The 23,560-nt window shown below is 46.0% G+C and overlaps 1 long non-coding RNA gene across 1 annotated transcript in view; it reads right to left on the minus strand.

The window, feature by feature from the left end:
• LOC122456387 overlaps window positions 1–16,383 on the minus strand; it is a 75,320-nt gene extending 58,937 nt beyond the window's left edge. The window contains exon 1 of the long non-coding RNA XR_006275305.1: window positions 16,227–16,383. This is a non-coding gene — a long non-coding RNA (uncharacterized LOC122456387). The remainder of the gene's footprint in view (window positions 1–16,226) is intronic.
• Window positions 16,384–23,560: the final 7,177 nt, after the last annotated feature.

The raw sequence follows: 23,560 nt of genomic DNA on the forward strand, positions 1-23,560 counted from the left end.
TAGATCACTAGAGAAGTGAGTTTGGTGGCCTCGACATAGCCATTTGTTATAGGTGGAGCTGTGTAGGGCAAAGACTGCCCAGGTTGTCTCTCTACTACACCTGACTCCGAACAGAACCATCAATCTCCTTCACTAAAATTTCACCCCAGAAGCGGACATCTTTTAAAGCAGGTGAGATGGGTTGTTCTGACACGGACTTGTATGCACACAAGATCCAGGGTGATACACAGCTCTCCTGGCTCTGTACCAGGCTACCCCAAGCTCGTGAGAGATAACATACCATGTGACACCTCCCAATAGAAAGAATAGAGCAGTTTCCCTAGAGATCACCATGGCCAGTGCTGGATCACAGGCGGTTCACTGGCCCTCATCCCTTCTTTGTTTGCGAGGTTGCTTGGTTTGTTATGGTGGTTCAACTTTATAAAGAGGGGTCTGGCTGAAGGTGGTAATATGGGGAGTGCTAAGCTCCTGCTGTTTGCACCAGGGGGAGAGGTACTGTACTGGGGGCCAAGACAAGTCCTCATGAGAGTCCAGCTGGGCCCTCACACTTTAGAAACTCCCAGTTGCCAAGCAGTTTAGCTCCATAGAGGATCCTTCCATATTCCGGGGCGGGGTGGGGGGGAGGGAATAGGAGGCAGAATGGTTCTGATGGCTCTGTGAGCAGATAGATCCTCCAGCTAACCTACATCCCATGAGGAAGGGCTTCGCGAAAAGTCCTAATACAACCCAGCTGCCAAGGAGCAACTTCACTACTGCTCCTTGGCCTTGTGGGGAGGATTTCCTCACTGGCAGCCCAGCTCCCAGCTTGGGTATGCAGGTGAATTGGCCAGTGTGTGATTTTTGTTAATGTATTTCATAGGCAGCAGAGGAGGGAGTGTTTCCTAGTGGATAGAGTACTGGACTGGGAGACTTGGGTTCTATTCCCAGCTTGGTCACTGGTCTGCTGGGTGACCATTGGGCAAGCATTGTATTTCTCTGGACCTTAGTATCCTCATCTGTAAAAAGTAGGGGTTAGGAATCTGACCTCTTATGTAAAGGGCATGGACATCACCTGAAGAAAGGCGCTATATAAAAGCTAGGTATTATCTACTTTTTTAATTGTCATAATCATACCCAAAAATTCTGTGATGGACACATTTTCTAAAGCTCGAATACAATCCCATTACCATAAATCCAGGATATAGAGTACAGTAGCTAGAGATAGAAGGGTATAATAGTGTTGCTTCTGCATGGTAGGATCTGAAAAATACTATTACTAATTACACGATTTCCTTATGTTCCACAGTAATGCAATACATAGAAGGACTTCCTGCCAATTCAGGTTTAGGTCAAATCAAGACAATATATATAACTCAATTCAAGTTCCTAAATTTGGGAATTCTTTAGCTGGGGTTTTTAGATGTTTCTGAGCTGCATTTGTGAATGCCGTAGAGGAAAGTGATGGGGGTAATTACTGTAATTCGGAACAAATGTGTTACTTCTGAAAGTCATTTTCTATCTGGAATAGCCAATCCCATTTGTGTGACCACGTTGCACAGCTAACCCCTGCCAGGATTTCGAGGAGTTCATTTCTCCATCTGATGCAGGAAATCTAATGCTCACCAGATTATTAGTGTGAAGAGTTGCTGTGGAGTTGCACAACACAGAGCACTCTCGTGACAATTAGCGGGCCAGCTTTTCAAATGGTATAAATCACTTGACTCGGTGGAGCTAGGCCACTTTACACCAGCTGCAGATCTGGACCTCTGAGTCCAGGCCAGGTTTGTGTCCCTGGTAACAATAGCAGCTCATTCTGAGCCCATGGCAGGATTTGAACTCAGACTCGGGGACAGGCTGGAGTCTGGTGCTGTGCTGAATCGGGATCTTGGTTGGATGTATCCTACACTCAGGAAAATATGCCTTTACTCATTTTTTAACCTGTTCTACAGTTAAAAATGGGCTTCCTCTGCCTAGGCCAGAGACTAGTAATAGGCTTCAGCTGAAATCTAGCTGAGATCAGAAGTGACCAAACTTTGCTACAATCTGATGCCTATTTGGTGACCTAGGTGAAATAATGTTGGTGTCTCAGGGTATGTCTACACTACGAAATTAGGTCAAATTTATAGGAGTCGGTTTTGTAGAAAGCGTTTTTATACAGTCGAGTGTGTGTGTCCCCACACAAATGCTCTAAGTGCATGTAGTCGGCGGACTGTGTCCACAGTACCGAGGCAACCGTTGACTTCTGGAGCTTTGCACTGTGGGTAGCTATCCCACAGTTCCCGCAGTCTCCACCGCCCATTTGAATTCTGGGTAGAAATCCCAGTGCCTAATGGGGCTAAAATATTGTCGCGGGTGGTTCTGGGTACATACCTTCAGGCCCCTGTTCCCTCCATAAAAGCAAGGGCAGACAATCGTTTTGCACCTTTTTTCTTGAGTTACCTGTGCAGACGCCATACCACTGCAAACTTGGAGCCCGCTCAGCTAACCGTCACCATATGTCTCCTGGGTGCTGGCGGACGTGGTACTGCATTGCTACACAGCAGCATTTTATTGCCTTTTGGCAGCAGACAGTGCAGTATGACTGGTAACCGTCATCAACGTAGTCCTGGGTGCTCTTTTAACTGGGCGCCTGGGCAAACATGGGAGTGACTCAGCCAGGTCATTTCCCTTGTTTCGTCTCATGGCGATTGAGTCCTACCGGCAGTGCACTGTCTTTTAATCTGCAGCCAGCAGAAGATGATGGCCAGCAGTCATACTGCACCGTCTTCTGCTGAGCACCCAGGAGGTGACGATGGCTAACGGTTGTACTGCACAGTCTGCTGCCAGCAAGATGTATAAAGATAGATGAAGTGGCTCAAAATAAGAAATAGACCAGATTTGTTTTGTATTCATTTTCTCCTCCCTCCCTCTGTGAAATCAATGGCCTGCTAAACCCAGTTTTGAGTTCTATCCTTGAGGCGGCCATTCAGTTTCTTGCAAAGCCACCCCCTTTGTTGATTTTAATTCCTTGTAAGCCAACCCTGTAAGCCATGTCATCAGTCACCCCTCCCTCCGTCAGGGCAACAGCAGACAATCGTTCCGTGCCTTTTTACTCTGCAGACGCCATACCACGGCAAGCATGGAGCCCGCTCAGATCACTTTGGCAATTAGGAGCACATTAAACACCACGCGCATTATCCAGCAGTATATGCAGCACCAGAACCTGGCAAAGCGAAACCGGGCGAGTAGGCAACATCAGCGTGGTTACGAGAGTGATGAGGACATGGACACAGACTTCTCTCAAAGCACGTGCCCTGGCAATGTGGGCATCATGGTGCTAATGGGGCAGGCTCATGTGGTGGAACGCCGATTCTGGGCCCAGGAAACAAGCACAGACTGGTGGGACCGCATAGTGTTGCGGGTCTGGGACGATTCCCAGTGGCTGCAAAACTTTCGCATGCACAAGGGCACTTTCATGGAACTTTGTGACTTGCTTTCCCCTGCCCTGAGGTGCAAGAATACCAAGATGAGAGCAGCCCTCACAGTTGAGAAGCGAGTGGCAATAGCCCTGTGGAAGCTTGCAACGCCAGACAGCTACCGGTCAGTCGGGAATCAATTTGGAGTGGGCAAATCTACTGTGGGGGCTGCTGTGATGCAAGTAGCCAATGCAATCAAAGATCTGCTGATATCAAGGGTAGTGACCCTGGGAAATGTGCAGGTCATAGTGGATGGCTTTGCTGCAATGGGATTCCCTAACTGTGGTGGGGCCACAGATGGAACCCATATCCCTATCTTGGCACCGGAGCACCAAGCCAGCGAGTACATAAACCACAAGGGGTACTTTTCAATAGTGCTGCAAGCACTGGTGGATCAAAAGGGATGTTTCACCAACATCAACGTGGGATGGCCGGGAAAGGTACATGACGCTCGCATCTTCAGGAACTCTGGTCTGTTTCAGAAGCTGCAGGAAGGGACTTTCTTCCCAGACCAGAAAATAACCATTGTGGATGTTGAAATGCCTATAGTTATCCTTGGGGACCCAGTCTACCCCTTAATGCCATGGCTCATGAAGCCATATATTGGCAGCCTGGAGAGTAGTCAGGAGCTGTTCAACTACAGGCTGAGCAAGTGCAGAATGGTGGTAGAATGTGCATTTGGACGTTTAAAAGCGCGCTGGCGCAGTTTATTGACTCGGTTAGATCTCAGCGAAACCAATATTCCCACTGTTATTACTACTTGCTGTGCGCTCCACAATATCTGTGAGAATAAGGGGGAAACGTTTATGGCGGGGTGGGAGGTTGAGGCAAATCGCCTGGCTGCTGGTTATGCACAGCCAGACACCAGGACAGTTAGAAGAGCACAGGAGGGTGTGGAGCGCATCAGAGAAGCTTTGAAAACCAGTTTCATGACTGGCCAGGCTATGGTGTGAAAGTTCTGTTTGTTTCTCCTTGATGAAACCCCCCGCCCCTTGGTTCACTCTACTTCCCTGTAAGCTAACCACCCTCCCCACCTCCCTTCGATCACCGCTTGCAGAGGCAATAAAGTCATTGTTGCTTCACATTCATGCATTCTTTATTAATTCATCACACAAATAGGGGGATAATTACCAAGGTAGCCCAGGAGGGCTGGTGGAGGAGGGAAGGACAAGGCCACACAGCACTTTAAAAGTTTAAAACTTATTGAATGCCAGCCTTCTGGTACTTGGGCAATCCTCTGGGGTGGAGTGGCTGGGTGGTCAGAGGCCCCCCCACCGCGTTCTTGGGCGTCTGGGTGAGGAGGCTATGGAACTTGGGGAGGAGGGCGGTTGATTACACAGGGGCTGTAGCGGTGGTCTGTGCTCTTGCTGCCTTTCCTGCAGCTCAACCATACGCTGGAGCATATTAGTTTGATCCTCCAGCAGCATCAGCATTGAATCCTGCCTCCTCTCATCACGCTGCCACCACCTTTCGGCTTCAGCCCTCTCTTCAGCCCGCCACCTCTCCTCCCGGTCATTCTGTGCTTTCCTGCACTCTGACATTGTCTGCCTCCATGCGTTCGTCTGTGCTCTGTCAGTGTGGGAGGACAGCATGAGCTCAGAGAACATTTCATTGCAAGTGCGTTTTTTTCGCCTTCTAATCTTTGCTAGCCTCTGGGAAGGAGAAGATCCTATGATCCTTGAAACACATGCAGCTGGTGGAGGAAAAAAAAGGGACAGTGGTATTTGAAGACACATTTTATAGAACAATGGGTACACTCTTTCACGGTAAACCTTGCTGTTAACATTACATACATAGCACATGTGCTTTTGTTACAAGGTCGCATTTTGCCTCCCCCCACCGCGTGGCTAACAGCAGGGAACATTTCTGTTCATCCATAGGCAAACAGCCCAGCAGGAACGGGCACCTCTGAATGTCCCCTTAAGAAAAGCACCTTATTTCAACCAGGTGACCATGAATGATATCACTCTCCTAAGGATAATACAGAGAGATAAAGAACAGATGTTGTTTGAACGCCAGCAAACATACACTGCAATGCTTTGTTCTACAATGATTCCCGAGTACATGCTACTGGCCTGGAGTGGTAAAGTGTCCTACCATGGTGAATGGAATAAGGCTGCCCTCCCCAGAAACCTTTTGCAAAGGCTTTGGGAGTATATCCAGGAGAGCCACGAATGCCAGGGCAAATTAATCATTAAATATGCTGGCTTTTAAACCTTGTATAGTATTTTAAAAGGTACACTCACCAGAGATCCCTTCTCTACCTGGTGGGTCCGGGAGGCAGCCTTGGGTAGGTTCAGGGGGTACTGGCTCCAGGTCCAGGGTGAGAAAAAGTTCCTGGCTGTCGGGAAAACCGGTTTTTCCGCTTGTTTGCTGTGAGCTGTCTTCCTCATCCTCAAAACCTGCTTCTGTGTTGCCTCCATCTCCATTGAAGGAGTCAAACAACACGGCTGGGATAGTGGTGGCTGAACCCCCTAAAATGACATGCAGCTCATCATAGAAGGAGCATGTTTGGGGCTCTGACCCGGAGTGGCCCTTGGCCTCTCTGATTTTCTGGTAGGCTTGCCTCAGCTCCTTAAGTTTCACACAACACTGCTTCGGTTCCCTGTTATGGCCTCTATCCTTCATGCCCTGGGAGATTTTCACAAATGTTTTGGCATTTCGAAAACTGGAATGTAGTTCTGATAGCACAGATTCCTCTCCCCAGACAGTGATCAGATCCCGTACATCCCATTCAGTCCATGCTGGAGCTCTTTTGCTATTCTGGGACTCCATCATGGTCACCTCTGCTGATGAGCTCTGCATGGTCACCTGCAGCTTGCCACACTGGCCAAACAGGAAATTGAAATTCAAAAGTTTGCGGGCCTTTTCCAGTCTACCCTGGTCAGTGCATCTGAGTTGAGAGTGCTGTCCAGAGCGGTCACAATGGAACACTCTGGGATAGGTCCCAGAAGTCAATACCATCTAATTGTGTTCACAGTACCCCAAATTCGACCCAGCAAAACCGATTTCAGGGCTAATCCCCTTGTTGGGGATGGAGTAAGGAAATCGATTTTAAGAGCCCTTTAAGTCGAAAAAAAGGGCTTCGTCATGTGGATGGGTGCAGGGTTACATCGATTTAATGCTGCTAAATTCGACCTCACCACCTAGTATAGACCAGGGCTTAGTCCAGTCTTGAAGGTGCATATTCCACACACACCCCATCACCACACGTATCATTAAAAGCTTGACCTTGGCCCCCGTTGAAGTCACTGGCAAAGTTCCCATTGCCTTGAGGAGTGCAGGATCAGGGACTGGCTGTCCCCCTGGTTAGCATTCTCAGCAGAGGGGCCATAGAGACTCAACTCCCCTCTCATCCCTGCAGCTCAAGGCCCAGGCATACTGGCAGGCCTGTGGGAGGAATCATGTCCTGCCACTGCCCATGTGGTAATTTTTCTGTGGATAAACAGGTCTTTAGCCTCCATGGCTGACAGCCTGGCACTTTTTGCCAGCACCAAAAAGTATCCTCAATGATGCTCATGGCCCCCAGCATGCTGATATAGCAACAGCTCCTTGTTTGGGCACTGATTTCCCAGGACCCTTGATGGGGAGAAGAGGAGCAGGTGGCACATACCAGGCTGAAAAGGTCAATTTTCTAAGGTCCTCATTAGTCATTATCCATCAACCCATTGTCAGTTCCCCAATGTGAGGCTGAATGGAAGTGACATGAGACTGAAACTTGGGCTGTGGAGGGTGAATCCAGGAGCAGGAGTAAGAAATTTGCCAGCGATTGTACTCATCTAACCTCTTTTCCTAGCCAGGTATTTGCTAAATAATATTGGTTTGGTGGCCCTGTGCCCTGCCTCTCTTTACCATGAAGTGCTCATTCAAAACAGTACATTCAAAGGGCCCAACCCTTGCTCCATTCCCCCTGCTCCCACTGAAGTCAATGGAGGATTGGATACGTGAGGAATGCAGGACTGTGGCCCGACTCTACAACTATCTTCTGTGGGATCACTGTGGGAGCAATGACCTACAAGACTTGTTTGAAATGAACAAGCTGCAGGGTTCAGTGGGGACAATTAGCACAGAGAGGCCAGGGGCAGGGAGTTATTCACCATGTGATTCCATACATATAGATCCCTCTCCCCATCCCCAAATCATAGCCCGCTAGCTCCTACTAGTCAGCTGTGGAGCCCCACTGGAACATATAGCCAGCCTATGCGGGGAGGAGGGCGTCAGGTCTGGCTGTCCTGGACGTCGGTTCCATTTCTAAGCACAAGCGCTCAATATTAGTTTTGTAAATGTAACCTGCTGGAAGGGTTTAAATTTCCCACAGACAAGGAGACTGGCTGCTAGGGAAAAATTGGCTTCCTTCTTCCTCCTAACTCCTCCATGGTGCCCCCTCCTAACAAGGTCATATAAGCCCTAAAACTAGCCCTGCATAGCTCTCTTGTGCACACATGTGCCCCCCCCACACACACACACCGCCCGCCCAGTGAGTGGGGATGAAGGAACAGGCTGCTCCCAATCTGAACTCAGGTACAAATTAAAACCAAAACCCCTTCCATCAAGTGGAATGTTTGTCAGGAGCCTCCTAAAAAATGAACTGTTTTCCTGAGGGAAGGCCCAGCAGGCGTCAGAGGCCTGAATATGCAAATCTCATGCTTGAAAGTGTCTGGCAGACGGTGACCCACACATCTGATTCCCCTGAGGGTTATTTTCCCTTCTCTCTAGCCACATCTTCTCTCACATCTGCTATCACAGGGTCTTTCAGATGAGCAGCTTGGCAGCTCTGCCTATTAAAGCAAACACCATGTATGCTGAAGCCAGAATGTCTCTTCATCCCACATGTGGTACAGCATGCAGCAGTGAAGTCAGATGTGAAGTCACATGACTTCACATAGCCATGTGACCCCATGCAGAGAAATGTAAAGAAAGAGAGAAAGACAAAGACTAATTTACTGGAATGAAAGAAAGATACCAAAAGGCTGCTGCTTTCTGGGGAATGGTTTGAAAAAAATATCATCAAAAAAAGACAAAATGAACTAAAAGAAGTATCAATTATTTGTTCAGCTTTACTAGGGAGGCAAGGGCTAGATCAGAGCAGGATTCACAGTGGTTCAGAGGGGTAAGGAGGCAGAGACTAGGTCAGAGCTGGATGTATATCTTGATTCTTTCCTTTTCCCTTTACATTTGTTCAGCACCTTCTATCTGAGACTCTAGAACATAAGAACGGCCAGACTGGGTCAGACCAGTGATCCATCTAACCCAATATCCTGTCTTCTGACCGTAGCCAGTGCCAGATGCTTCAAAGAGAATGAACAGAACAGGGCAATAATGTAGTGATCCATCTGCTGTTGTCCAGTCCCAGTATCTCACAGTCAGAGGCAAGGGACACCCAGAGCCCAGGCTTGCATCCATGACCATCTTGGCTAATAGCCATTCATGCATCTATCCATCATGAATTTATCTAATTCTTTTTTTTAAATCCAGTTATAGTTTTGGTCTTCATAACACCCCCTAACAATGAGTTCCACAAGTTCACTGCATTGTGTGGAGAAGTACTTCCTAATGTTTGTTTTAAACCCACTGCCTATTAATTTCATTGTATGATCCCAGCTTCGTGTGTTATGTGAAGGGGTAAATAACACTTCCCTAGTCACTTTTCCCCACATCAGTCATGGTTTTATAGACTTCTATCATATCCCTCCATAGTCATCTCTTTTCCAAACTGAATATTCCCAGTCTTTTTAATCTCTCCTCATATGGAAGCTGTTCCATACCCTTAATCAGTTTGGTTGCCCTTCCCTGTACTTTTTCCATTTCTAATATGTCTTTTTTTAGATGGGACAAACAGAACTGCACGCAGTATTCCAGCTATGGGCATACCATGGATTTATATAGTGGCATAATGATATTTTCTGTCTTATTATCTTCCCTTTCAAAATGAATCTGTTGCCTTTTTTGACAGCTGCTTTACACTGAGTGTGTTTTCAGAGAACTATCCATGATGACTCCAAAATCTCTTTCTTGAGTGTATCATTTTATATGTATAGTTGGGATTTTGTTTTCCAATGTGCATTACTTTGCATTTATCAATACTGAATTTCATCTGCCATTTTGTTGCCCAGTCACCCAGTTTTGTGAGATCCCTTTGTAGCTCTTTGCAGTCTGCTTTGGACTTAACTATCTTGAGTAATTTTGTATCATCTGCAAACTTTGCTACCTCAGTGTCTACTTCTTGTTCCAGATAATTTACAAATATGTTAAACAGCACAGGTCCCAGTACATATCCCTGGGGGACACTGCTATTTACGTCTCTCCATTTTGAAAACTGACCATTAATTCCTACCCTTTGTTTTCTGTCTTTCAACTAGTTACTGATCCATGAGGGAACCTTCCCTCTTATCCCATGGAAGACTCCTTGAGACTTTTCCAGAAATTGATTAATTCAAGCTGCACCTCAAACCATGAGAGGGAGGCACTTTGTGCCCATATTACAGAGGGATGAACCGAGGACCAGAGACAGATTTTCTGAGGTCACAGAGTAGAACACCATGCATCAGATTCCCTGCTTTGCCCTCTACACCTACTGCTGCCCCTTGTCACTGTGCCCTCTAATGAGTCTTAGAGAAAATTGCCCATGCACTATGACTGATGACATCATTGTGAGATTTGTCTGTATTACCGTCTTCTTGATTAAGTCAATGTAGACACTGGCAGGCAATCACATCTTCCTTTCCACTGGGGGTAGGGTGCCAGGTGCCTAGCACAGCCCAAAGAGTAGGCCACTTCATGGAGCTTCTTCAGACAGCCCACTGGCTGGAAATTTAACGGCATGTTCTCGGGTAACATTGTTTGCAGTTAACAAGGAGAGAGGGATTCATCCATACCGCGAACCTGCTCTGGTCAGAATTACAGCGCTCTTAAAGTGAGCTCGCAGCCATGTTAACAGGGATGAGAAATACCAAATAACCACAGCCTGAAACCAGGACAGCATCATCCCAACTCTTTCCTCTCTCCTTTGCAGCGATGGGGGACTCTGAGATGTCTTACACTTTATTCTGCCTGGACTCTCCCTGATTATAGATGAGCCCAATCCCCTGTGGGGGGAGGGGCAGCAGCAGAACTGGGGTGGTTTCACTGCATAAGGGGAGGCAACAATTTGGGGAGGCAAACAAGGGGTGAGTGGCATGAAGCTTGGCATGGTGGTGGGTCCTTGTCCCCCCAACACTCCAGGGGAGTAGGGCTGGAGGATCTGTTGCTACAGAGATGTTCCTGTCTTCCCCTGGCATCCACACAGCATGTGTGTGTATGGAGTGGAGGTTAAGGGCCATTGCCGACTCAGGACTGCAGTCATGGGGAAAGAATGCTGTCCCTCAGCACTCTCTGGTGCTAATACTGCATCATCTGTTTTTTGGGCATACCACAAGGAGGAGGATTTGGACCTAAATGGATTAACCCACTTTGCTACCCAGGAAATTTATACCTGGACACGGGAAGGGGGCAGAGACCCTCAAGCACACATGACACTTTAGCCATGTCCAACACCAAGAGCTTCCTAACTGAATGAATTTTAGTGCTCATGGAATTGCGGGACTGACAGCTCTGCCCAGAGCTGGGCAAACTGGGCTTTGCAGCCCTCTGCCTGGCACAAGGTGCTGTCATTTGTCCCTGGGCAGAGTGGGTGTAAAATGCTCCCATTCAGATTTGCATGAATATAAATGGTGACAAGGTCCAAAGCAAAGAAACATGAGGCCCTGTGTGAACAGGTAGGCGCAGTTCAAGCCCCACTGCCTCAGCCCCTTAGTTCTGCCGCTGCATCTCCATCCTGACCCCATAACGTGCAAGGATTACATGCAGGATGTCACATGTACATAGCCTGCGCTTCCCTTTTCAACAGAATGCGGAATGCTGTAATGAGCAGGTGAGGCAATGCACTGCGGATTTAATGAGGAGTTATTTTATGTCTGCAAGGACAGGATGGAGATGTAGAGCATGCTCATTGTGAACTTAGCCTGCACTTAGCAGTCTCAGCCAGTACCAAAACCAAAGATCCTTAAGCCTGCTCATGAGTCCCTCTTACAGACAATGATCTTACCCTTGCCGAGCAGCTAGCAGTGTGACATGGGGGCAACCTCTGTACCATCACTGCATTATACCGATTTGTTTCTCTGGGAAGGCATTGCCCGCAAAGCAGCTCTGAGCATACAGAGTGCATCCTGGCTTCCATTAAAAAAATAAATAAAAGCCTGGTAGAGTTTCTAAAGCCCTGAGATTTTTTTATTTTGATTTTCCCCCTTTTCCTGTGCCTTCAAAAAGGGCCCAGATGCCTTGACTTTGGCTGGATTCACTTGGCTGGCAGCCTTAATAAGGCACCAGTAACTGTGTGCGAGAGAGCCGTATTAATACACACATATGGAAGCCAACCAACATATAAACATTCTTTACTGTTTGGGTCACAGCCCAGTGCTCTGTGAGAGCTTTTGTGCTGAGTTTTGAACACAGACTAAATAGAAAGAGAAAAGGGCAGAGAGTGAGAGGAAGAGAAGGCAAGGGTGGGACAACTGAAGAGAAGGAAGAACAGGAGGGGAAAAAAGCACTTTAATTAATTTATTTGGCAGTAGCAGGGAGGGAAATAGGAATGTAACCAAAATAGAAGCCAACTGTATTGGCTGGCTCTGAAATCTGAATCTATTTTAGGGTTGAGGGCTGCGTGAAATTTACAAACCAGTCTGCTGAGATGAATGAATTAAGGGTGGGTAGATATGGGATTTTAGTGTTTTAAAAAGCAACGCTCATTCAGGGCTGAAATGACCAGGATTCCATTGCAAATCTCATTACAGGGGCTTAAACGTGTATCTGGGAATAAGGGGGAGGGGGCGATGGTGGAAGTATTTCTCCATCAGCCAATGAAAATGACAGTCTTTTCGGAGCTAATGAGACCCATCTGGATATCGACTGTGGTCAGGAGTGCTAAATCAGAAACTATTCCATCGATGGCCAGTTTGGCCAAATATGAAACATTTGCAGTGAATCAATGGCCGGCGTCGGCGACGCAGAAGCCAATAGCCTTGACTTCTTTTCCAGAGCCTCCAGAAAAACATTCTGTCATTTTGGCTTTAAAGGGCCACTCTGAGTTTTTTCCAGGAATCACATGGAACGAAGCACAGCCTGTTTGAAAAATCCAGATAGCAGCACAATAATAGATTGCTTTTGTTTATTATTGTGATGAAGTACACCATTTAAATCCATTGGCTACATTTGGCAGAGCACCTCAAAGGTGCAGAGAGCGGCTAAAGTGCTAAGAATTCTCATCAGAGCTGGACGAAAACTACAAAACGGTTTCCACGAAGATTAGCTCAGATTTAAGAAATTAGTTTGCTGCGGCTGGGCTTCTGCCCGCTTTGTGCTCAAGCTCTGCAAACGCTGGTGTGCTCGCGCTGTGGTTGCACCAGTGGTCACAGAAAGCAAGGGTTCAGCTCTCACACCTGTGGCTCCATTATACACGGAAGCTGGACACTGTTCCCCAAACCCCATACCAGAGCCCAGGCACAGAGGGAGATGAGTCAGCTCAGGATCATCTGCCTGTACTCTTCACAGCTAGGAGCATGGCTACACATGCAATCACTTTGTGTGCATGGAATGAAAGAAATTCAATGTAAACACCCTTGACAGCCAATAAATCTTAGTTGCCTAACTTTTCTAGGGATAATAAGGCCAGGCACATTACCCAGAAGGGAAATGTTTTAACATTGTCTAAAGTTCCCTAATCTTGTTTATCTATTCCCACTCCTATTCCCTGAGGCATTCAAGGTCCCAATGGTTTCTTCCAGCCCTCCTGCTGATTGAGTGAGGGTCATCCAATCAGAGAACAAGAAACACTGTCATGTGACTTATGACCACTCACAGCTAAGACATTTAAATTTGTCGTACTAGCAGTGCATTGAATTTAGGTATTGACCTATTAGCAACCAGTCACAAAGGGTACATCTTCCCTGCTGCTGGGAGTGTGCTTCCCTGCTCGAGTAGACAGACACACGCTAGTTCTGCTCCAGCTAGTGCACTAAAAATAATAGCTTGGCTGGGGGTAGCACAGGCAGCTGCTTGGACTAGCTGCCCAAGTATGTATCCAGGAGTTCTGCCTGGTTTGTACTCAGGCGGCTAGTCTGAGCTGCCACCATGCCATCGCACCCATGCTACTTTTTTAAAATGTGCTGGCTGGAGCAGAGCTACCACATCTGTCCACTCGAGCAGGGATGCATGCTCCCTGTTGCAGGGTAGAGGGATCCATAGAGGGGGAACAAAAACAACTTGCAAAAAGTGTATCTAGTAAGTGTGAATAACTAATGTAATGTAGGAAAGTATCATCTCTTCATAGACATACTGTGAGCAGGGAAAGGGCTTAGTTATGCACCCTGAATCATTTGTTCAGCTTCAATTACTTTTCAAAACAAGGCAAAACTCCCCTCCCTGTTCAGTTCTGTATCTTTCAGTGCACAGGGATTCCTTGAAGGAGAAAGCACCAGCTCTTCAGTGCCCTGATGTGCTCTCCTTTTTATTGGAACACCACTCTCTGAAAAAGCCAAACTAAAACTCTCATTCTTAGGGCCTGCTCTCCAAATGTATCCTCGTTCAGAGAGAGAATTTCTACCCCTCTCCCCTCAGACAACCGATGGAAAAACCAGCAGTGGCAAAAATGGGTTTGCTGTCAGCAAATGTTCTGGGCTGTGGTCTCATTGGACAAGCTGAGAGTCAGCCTGCTTTGTACCCCAAAAACATCTTCCAAGGAGAACTCAGGGTATTGTAGGAACTGGTGCAGGTATTTCATTAAGTGGGGCTATTCCCTCCTAGTCCCGATTGAGCCAAAGCTTCACGTTGTTGGGGCTCACTGTGATGTTACAGGGGCTGTCCTTTCCCTGAGACATTCAACTGAGGTTCTCATCACTTTTGAGCATTAAAATTCCCATAGCAATTTCTGCAAGAGTAGTAGCATTAGCCCAGAGTCCTAGCCAAATTCCCATATATGTAATTACAGCATGCTTCCCTGCAACTCACAATTGACATTTCAACTGGACCTTGGATTCATCTTCTTTTCCTTTCCTAAGCTGATGTACCGTGTTGTTGGAAGTGGGCAAGCAGCTGCTGCATTCTCCCCCAGAAGTGGCTGCATTTTAGTGGTGGGCAGAAGGATTTCTTTAAGACACCAGTGATAGAAGCTGTCTGACCATAAGATATCATTAACTAACCGCATTGTGGATACATTACAGACTTTCAGAATACAGTAAATAATTGTTTTCCTGAGCAAAACAGAACAAAATTCCAATATTCCAGAGGATAACTCAGATGTGATTTTATTCCACTCACTGTGTATTTATAACTATACGAGTATATTTACTTTGCATTATGCCTCAAGTCCTCAAATCTAAAGGCCCTTCATATCTGAAGTGTACAGTATCCATGGCTGGAAGTGAATTCCCAGTTCTCCCAGCACTTTGAAGACCTGGCCGGTGGTCTCATTTTGTGGATATGAAATTAGCATGGCTTTTATCAGGTGCCAGAGGGATGGCGGAAGGAGCCAAGCTCCTTGTTTCTCTCTCCCAGTCACAGCCAGCCCAAGTTCCCATCAGCCGACGGCAGGCTGCTCAACCTCAAGCAGTAAAAATAATCCCGGGGGTTCTCCTACTAAGCCATGGTGGGAAGAACAAAGCAGTCTTAGACCTTGGGCACAATTAAAGTCAGAACAAGAGCCATTTTGAGTCTCCCCAACAAAAGAGTGTTGGGCCATTTCAACCATTTTCCTTTGAAATAAAGCCTGGATTCAAAGGAGGACCCAACTGCCTAGCCTCTGCTGCCTGTCAATGGTTAATACAAAATTATAATCATCCATAGCTCTTTATGGGCTTCTCACTCAGACTAGGCTAAATCAGTAGCAATCCACTGCAGTCAATGGCATTATACTACTTTGAATCCAGAGAGAGTGAAAAGAGAACAAAGCCTTATGGTCCAAATTCTCTCTTGGTGTAAATTAGTTCAGTTGCATTGACTTCACTTTACACCAGCAGACAGTCTACCCCGTTATCTTTTAAACTCTCTACAAATATTAACTGAACCTCACAACTCTGGAATTGCTCCAGGGCTAGATTTGGCCAGAGAATTCATGGCCGCACCAGGAACAGAGCTTAGAAGTCTTGATTCCCAGCCAAGGGTGCTGGAACAATTTGTATAGTGATGGGTGTGGAGAGCCATTAAACCAAACTGTAAACCCTGTATATAATAGAAACAACTTCAAGCCATGGGCTGCAGCAATACCCCCAGCAACCCTAGTTCCAGCACCTATATTCCCAGCCCAAATCTACTAGACCATGCTGCCTCCCAAGAAAGAAGCTGAGAGCAGAGTACTGCACCACTCCATGTGGCTGCATGTATCATCCGTCATTTGATTTTCCCCTGCTGCTTTTCCATGGACACTTCCAGCAAGGAAAGTTTCATTGAAAGGAGTTTCCCGCTCTTTTGTTGATGAACAGTTGAAGAGATGAAACACTCAAATGATGAAATTTCTTGCTCTTCGTTTTATCTGGAGGAAATGGAACTATGAAAGTTTCACTTAGTCCACAGCAGCAGCAGTAAATGGAACCAACTTCTAGAGATGGGCAGAACAACTGTAGTAAATGATATGAGGTTTGGCCTGAAGGTAGGGGGTAATTTGCTGCCCAGTCCCCTTCCAAAGCAGTAGGCAACATAAAGGTATAAGTATGTAAGTCTTTCAGACCAGAGGAGGCCAATAACCCTTCTAATCTGGTATCCTACCTTATGCAGGCACCTCCATGCAATGAATCAAGTTCCTTCCAAAGTAACTTCAGTAAATGCAGCAGAGAAGGATCTGGCCAGTGTTTCAAGGGAAGGCAACAAACCCCCTGATGCTGCTGTGAGACCAACTTGTGCTCTTAAGTGTGAATTTTGCTTTCTGGTGATCTGTCACCTCATCTATTTGTAATCTTCCTCCCAAGCCCTGCTCACCTAGGAAGGGCACTACTGATTGGCCAGTGCTGTGGCTGCATCTCCAGGTGAATTGCTAGCCAATGACCAACTCACCTGCATTGCATCAAGTGCATAGACAGCCAGGGTACAATCAGTGATAGCCCAACCCTTTCTGTTGCCCTGAACTGAGATTAAAAAAGTGTTGCCACTAGCTTGCTCGATTTAAGGGCAGAGAGTGAACAAAAAATCTTGTCCCCACTCCCTGAAGGCTGCCAAAGGCACTGGTGCTTAATCTGTCAACAAGCATAGTCAAGAATATCCTGCACTCAGAGGGCAAGAGAATGTGTAGGGGCCCATACTGAAACACACAACTAAATCAATTACAGACAAGGGGAAACCTCCTCAGTGTCCCTTTTTACAAATGGTCATGGTTCTGGTTTATTCTTGCCTGGATCTCATTTACTAAATCTCCTTTATTATTGCCATATGACTCAGTTCATCTGGCCTATGGGTATGACTGAGCGCCAATGAACTGTGCATTTACAGGCTCAGCAATTTGGCTCTCCAGCAAAGGCAAAGCAGAATATATGTACATTGTTTTCTAATTTTCTTAATAAGGAACAAATAAAGAAGCTGCTATGTGGGGTAAAAATGGAAGCTCTTGTCCCGGGCTTAAATTCTTTGCCTTCCCAGAAATCATACCATGGAGGTAACATAGCTGAAGTGACACACCAATACTTGGATTAAGTGGACAAATAATTAAGTGGACAAATAATTACTTCCAGTCCCATTCCCCTCTGTTACTGTTCAGATCCACATAGGCAGCTTCGTGCTGATCCATGTGTTGCTCTCTATATCAAAGTGGAAAGGGCAGATAAACTTTATAACATACGGATCCTTCCATATTATCAGGACAAAAGAAAACTCGAGTTGCTCAGAAAATTTTCCATGAAATAGTTTTTCATCAAAACAATGCCATTTTGTCAAAACAAACATTTCCGAAAAATGTGTTGATTTTGACAAAATTTTCATTCAAAACTAAAATGGGGGAAATAGTTTAAAAATGTCAAAACGGCCTGTTTTGACATTTAATTTTTGTACCAAAACAACTTTTCAGAACAAAATTCATTGTATTTTATATTTAAAACAATTAAAAAAAGAAGGTGAAATTGGAACAAAATGTTTTGATGTATTAAAACAAAATATTTGGACCAATCCAAACCAAATTATTTTTTGGAATTTTATTGCATGGGAAATTTTGAATTTTTTTGGTTTTGATCCATTTCAAAAATAGAAAAAAATTCAAAGTCTCAGGATTTCCTACACAGCTCTAAAAATAGCTTCTTTCGTGCTCTGCCTCTGCAGCCACTCTACCAGCATAGCTCCCGGTGAAGACAACAGCAATTCCATTTGTGGAGAGACTACAGAAGAACCAGGAGGATACTGACAATGAGCTAGTGACAACAAAGTTCTGGGCTAGATACACCTTAGCACATTTTCCACTTCCTCTGTGGTAAAGAAATCCCTTCGGAAACTTCATTTTCTCTCCTCAACCAGTTGAGGGAAGAACCCTGGTGGAGGTTTTCTTCTTGTTGCCACCAGTAGTCAGATTTCATCTCTGTAGGTAAAAACAATAGTGCTTTGCACTTTTATAGCTTCTTCTGTCCAAGGATCTCAAATTGCTTTACCCAAATACTAGATCTGCTGTATAAATAATTGAAAAATAACGTTTGCTTCCTACCGTGACATTCAGAAGCAAAATCAAGCAGCCTTTCTTCTTCTGGTTTGGATAAGCATTATAAATAGCTGATTTCTCTCCCTCTCCATTCCCCAACCTCACAGAGCCCACCGAGTCCTCCCAGTAGGCTACCTAACCAAAAAAACCAACACATGCCCAATCAAATTCTGTTTGACTTGGTTCCTCCATTCGGCAGGGTGGTTAATCAGCCCTGGGAAACCTCTGGGAAAAGCAGGCAGGGGAAGAGCTGTCAAAGACTCCAAGGGGAAAAATAAAGCTCAATTAATTTTATTTTCATATTCTTCCCGCTGGCTCAGAGCAAAGTGCTCATGTTAGAGGTCATCGCCTTGTGGAGGCAACACCAGGAAGTCATTGAGGTCCCTTGGCTATGGGCTACCAACTGACATGCCTGTCTGGGATTACCGTAGGCCTGTTATGAAGGGATATGAGTGGGGAGAAGGAACCAAGTGCTTACATAGGCAAATTAGACTTGACAAATGCTAAATAATTCCTTTGCCATGGGGATTTTTCCAGCCACTCTGGCATTCCAGTTTTCACACATGCTGAAAGACCCAACAATAATAAGCAGCCAGTTTTATTGGTATGTCTAATGAATCCCACAGCCTGTCTCTTCCAGGGCTGTGTTTCTCCAACAGTACCACAGGAGCAGGTGAAAACTAGGGGACATGTAAGGCTTGGGTACTTCAGTCATTGGAGAGGCCCCAAAGATCACAGTCTTTCCATTGTTAGTGTTCTGTGCCGAACAGACATGAGTGGGAGATGGAAGGAGCAACCGGTTAAGGTCACTGTAGCAAGATTGTGGTTGCGACTGGATTTCGCATCATGGCTTCTCAGGACCATTAAATGAAAAGAAAAGGGGAAAAAAAAGTCCGCTGGGGACCAGTCAAGTCAACTCTTCCTTCTGGTCTTGGAGTGGTTCTGGCTGCAATGCTATTTATAGCAAAATATGTGGCCCCTTCATGCAGGGTCTGGACCCACCTGCAGCATATGCTGGTAGTAATGACTGGCAGGAATGTAGTACCAATGAATGTGGGTGGCCTTATCCACCACAAAACAACCCAGCTTGGAAGGAATCAGACAAGGTCACTGAGTGAGACAAACCATGGATAAGCATCCCTGGAGCTGGAGAGCTCTGAGCTTGGGAACCTTTTCCCCCTCCTAATTTAAACTCATGGAGGGTTGCTTTGTTTTCTTTAAGGTGAATAATTGAAAACAACATTTTTCTAGCTAAAGAGAAGCCTGTGCTCTGTATTAGGGCCTTTCCTTGGTGGCCATGGGTGGTGGCCTGTAGCTAGGGTATAAGAGAGGGGATTGATTTTTAATTTCGTTTTCCTCCCTCTTTGCTCCTCCCTCCCCCTCCCCAGCCTGTCTGTTCTTCTTCTCCTCCTCTTGCCCCCCAACTCTGCCCATTCGCTGTTCAATTTTTCATTGTGTTCCCCCCCATTTTCTCTTTGCTCCCCATTCTCCATGCACTCTGACTCCCCGCACAGACCCAGAGCTTTTCCACAAGCTGTCCTCCAACCTAATACTGTTCAAGATAAAGTCAAACTTTCAAGCCAATTGTGTTCAAGTAGGTTGGACTTTAGGCAAAATGAGTTCACTTGTCTCTAGGTGAAGTTATCCAAAAAGGCCCCCAAAACCAGGGAGTTTGGGGAAAGGACTATGAGATGATAGTCAAGTTGAGTCAAACTATGTTGGCAACATTTATTTAATTATTTATATTTATGGAATAGCCTCCCTCATGGCACTCCAGGGAGCATGGGGAATATTTAAATAATAGATTACAACCTGAAGACCAAAGTCATCAAAAGGACAAGACTTTCCCTTCCTGACTCCCACCCCAAAATAAGTAAAATATTTACCTGAACCCCCAGCTCCAAGCTCAGACAAAAACTCCCAAGCCTAGCAGGGCAGCAAGGATGCTGCTGCAGATCATCTTGTTTTTCACCTTCCCTAAAGGTGGTGAGCTAAGATAAGATCATAGGGAAATCCTAGCAGTAATGATCTCTTCTTGCAAAGCGGCAAAGGCTACAGGAGGTTTCCATGCTGGAACCACTTCCTGCAGGCTCTCAAGATCCCTCCTGGATCTGACATTCCAACATGTCAAACTTTGGCTTTGATTTTTGGTCAAAGTCAGTCTTCATCATTTGGGGCCATCCTGTAGCCAGAGAAGCCAATGGAGTCGTCTCTCATTCCTACTCCCTCTTATGCCCACAAGTATCTGGCCACCTTCAAGTTACCAAAATCCCCAAGACCTGTAGGTTGAGAGCCTGGAACATCTGAGAACTTCCTGACACCATGATGGGTTTGAATGGCTGTGTTTTTCATTAATGTAATGACAGTCATGTTGGTCATCACCCAGGACTGAACCTATGACTTCCAAAGCTAAAATATAAGTCTATAGGGGCTGAGCTGAAGGATTAAGCCCCCGAGTTAACAGAGGTAGTGGACTCATATCCTGTGTGGATGAAGGAGAGGGGATGCGTAGTGCACAATGAATAATAAATTACTCCTGCTGATGGTTCTATTACTTTGATATGGCAAAGAAGCACAGGGCCTGGTCCTAATCAGCCTGCACCAGCTGATGGATAAATAAAGGCATTTGCTCCTCCTGGAGCACCAACGGCTCTGCAGCATTCACTGCAATAAAGTAGGAACAGGGCCGAGCAGCGCCTAAGTTCAGAGCCTCCTGGAAGCGTTCATTTCAGTTTAACAAGTCAGCTGCACAGGGCCTGCCAGCTTTTGTAAGCTAGCAGCCAAAGACACAATGGGGTTATTGTGCGACGGACACACACCTACAGTGCATTATTTCGCCTTTGGCCACAACCAGGCGAATGGTTGTTCTGACACTATCGCCAGGCTCTCCAGGGAGCAGTGCTGCAGACAGAACATGATGCATTGCAAGAAAGAAGTGGGCTGATTTTGAGATTTGTGTTTGCACTTGGAATCTGTCCTTCCAAGTGACTGTTAGCATCCACCGGGCAGGAACTCCTATGCTAGTGTAGCTCTGGGAGCATTCAGACTCAGTCAGCTCAATAGGCAAGGCCAGATTTTTCAACCCAGCCTTGATTTGGGTGGCTGCAAACTCTGGTCATGTGGTCACTTGCACCCTTTATTTTTTGTGCATTATGCTTTGTACACGAATGATTGAATTGATATTTGCAATGCTCATTGACACTTGTTTTGCACAAGCAAACTGGGTTTGTACATGTAAATTTCAACAATCATATGTGGAAGGGACAGTGAAGAAAAACAAAAACAAAGGAACACTGGTGAACAACCAAGTCTATGCGAACAGAAGCCATGTTTTCAAACCCAGCTGAGAATACCCCTACTACTGCTGAACTGATGGTCTAGTGACCCCAAAGCAAGTCCTCACTCATTGTAATGCAGTTTTTGCCATGTTCACTAGCAAGGCTTTGCAGAAGTTTCTCCTGTAGCAGACATAGAAGCCAACCCGTGGAGAGCACACAACATTTACTTCTGAAACCCCACAGCCTCCTCCCCATCACACCAGGCACACCTACCAATAACAGGTCATTTCATGAAAGCAATCAACATGACATTTTCTATTGATACCCCAAACACCCCTCAGGCATCAGTCTCAGACCACCCTAGTCAGTTTCATAATGCGGAAGCACTCTCATGAAGGCAGCGCAGATCAGGAACAGGGCTGATAACTAGCCTCCCAGCTCCAATCACAAAACTAGCCCTCAGCTCTAGCACTGGAAGAGTGAGCCTTGCAGACAGCAGAGGGTGCAGGGTTAGCTCTGGCAAATCAATGTTTAGTAAACAGTTCGTAACCTCTGTATCTTCTTTGACTTGGTCTTTCCTCTACATCCGGATGGGTCTAAATTGTGCAGGTTCTTTCTGCAGAGCATCTCTAAAATATGGCCTTTCCTATCCACTCACCCAGCTAAAAATCCCATCCAAGTTTTCATCATCTCATGTCTGATCCTTCTCTTTGGCCTTGGCAAACGTAGTCTTGCCCTGTTCCTATTCATTCAGAATGCTGCTGCAAAGATCATTCTCCTAGTCCATCGCTTTGAACTTTACCACCCCTATTTTATCGATTAGATGTACCTAAAGCACTTGGGATTTCCAAAGGGCAACACTTTTTCCTTCTGAGGGGAAGGAGTAATCCCCCAGAATGAGGGGAGCAGCACTGGGGAAATCACCCTCTGATTTTACACCCTACATCCAAGCCTGGGGAAAGTTCAGGTTCAGATGCTTGATTGTGGTGCTGTAGCTTTGACCCATCCCTACTGCTGACCCATTGTGCCATTCCCATATTTCTGTGCCAACCTGAGGTTTTAAGCACCAAGGGCCAAATTCAGCCCTCACTTACTTTGGGATAACCCCAATGAGGCCCATGAAGTTTTGCTGGTGTAACCAAGAGCAGAATTTGGCCCCAAAACATCCTACAAGGTTTGAGCTGGATAGTGATTAATTCTTGAAAAAGACTAACTGACGCAGCCATCAGTAACTACCATAACTTGTTATGGCTGCTTCATTCCAGCAGGATTACATGCCTGAACAATCCTTATAACATCTAATGAATGTGATTTTGTTTTTACTTTCAGTGCTCATGCAAGTGAAGGACTAATAGCACTGGGTGGAGCCCTGGTGTGAGCAGGAAGGCACCACTCAAAGCTTCCCACACTGCTTTGCCAATGGACCTCAGATCTGACCTGAAATATTGTCCTGCTGCTCCAGCCCGGGGCCCTCACACAGCTCTGCGGCTGCACCTCCATCCCAGACCTGACAACTCTGACAATTGTAAAAGGCTTGATGAAAAGGACATTGAAGTCAAGACTCCCACTGATATCACACATGCCTAACCACATAGCATCTATGCACTGAGCTCGCACATAATTCTGCCAGTCTACCGCAATCCTGACCTGAAAGAAACCCTATTATGCTAGTGCCCCGTAGGCCTCTCTCCTAGCATGGAACAAGTTTTCCCTGGCCCCCATTGTGCCCATGAATTTTGGAGTTTCCATTGCAATCCCTGAGAAGAAGAACAGTAGTAATAAAGCTGTGATCATTCTGTCACAATGTGTATTTGACTGATCAGTGCTTAGAATTCCCACCCATCCACCCCCAATTAAGAAGAGTTAGAAAAATAAAACACAATCTACTTCTCATTAAAAGCAAACGGGCTTTACTTTTCATAGGGCTCTGACCCTTGCAGATCTTGGCATCTCCTCTCTGAATGAGTCAAAAGCAAACTAAAAGAGAAAGTCTTAGGTGTATAATGAATATCCCGAAGCTGAGTGCGAGAACAAAACTCTGGGATCACCCACAGGCAGAGAGTTCTGTGCAGAACACAGCTGACACTGGAATCCCCTTCAGCTCTTCCCCACCTTCAAGAGTTTAGATGCTTCTTTGACCATACAAAGAC

This window comes from Dermochelys coriacea, chromosome 13 (genome assembly GCF_009764565.3).
Source record: "Dermochelys coriacea isolate rDerCor1 chromosome 13, rDerCor1.pri.v4, whole genome shotgun sequence".
NCBI classification, from domain to species: domain Eukaryota; kingdom Metazoa; phylum Chordata; order Testudines; family Dermochelyidae; genus Dermochelys; species Dermochelys coriacea.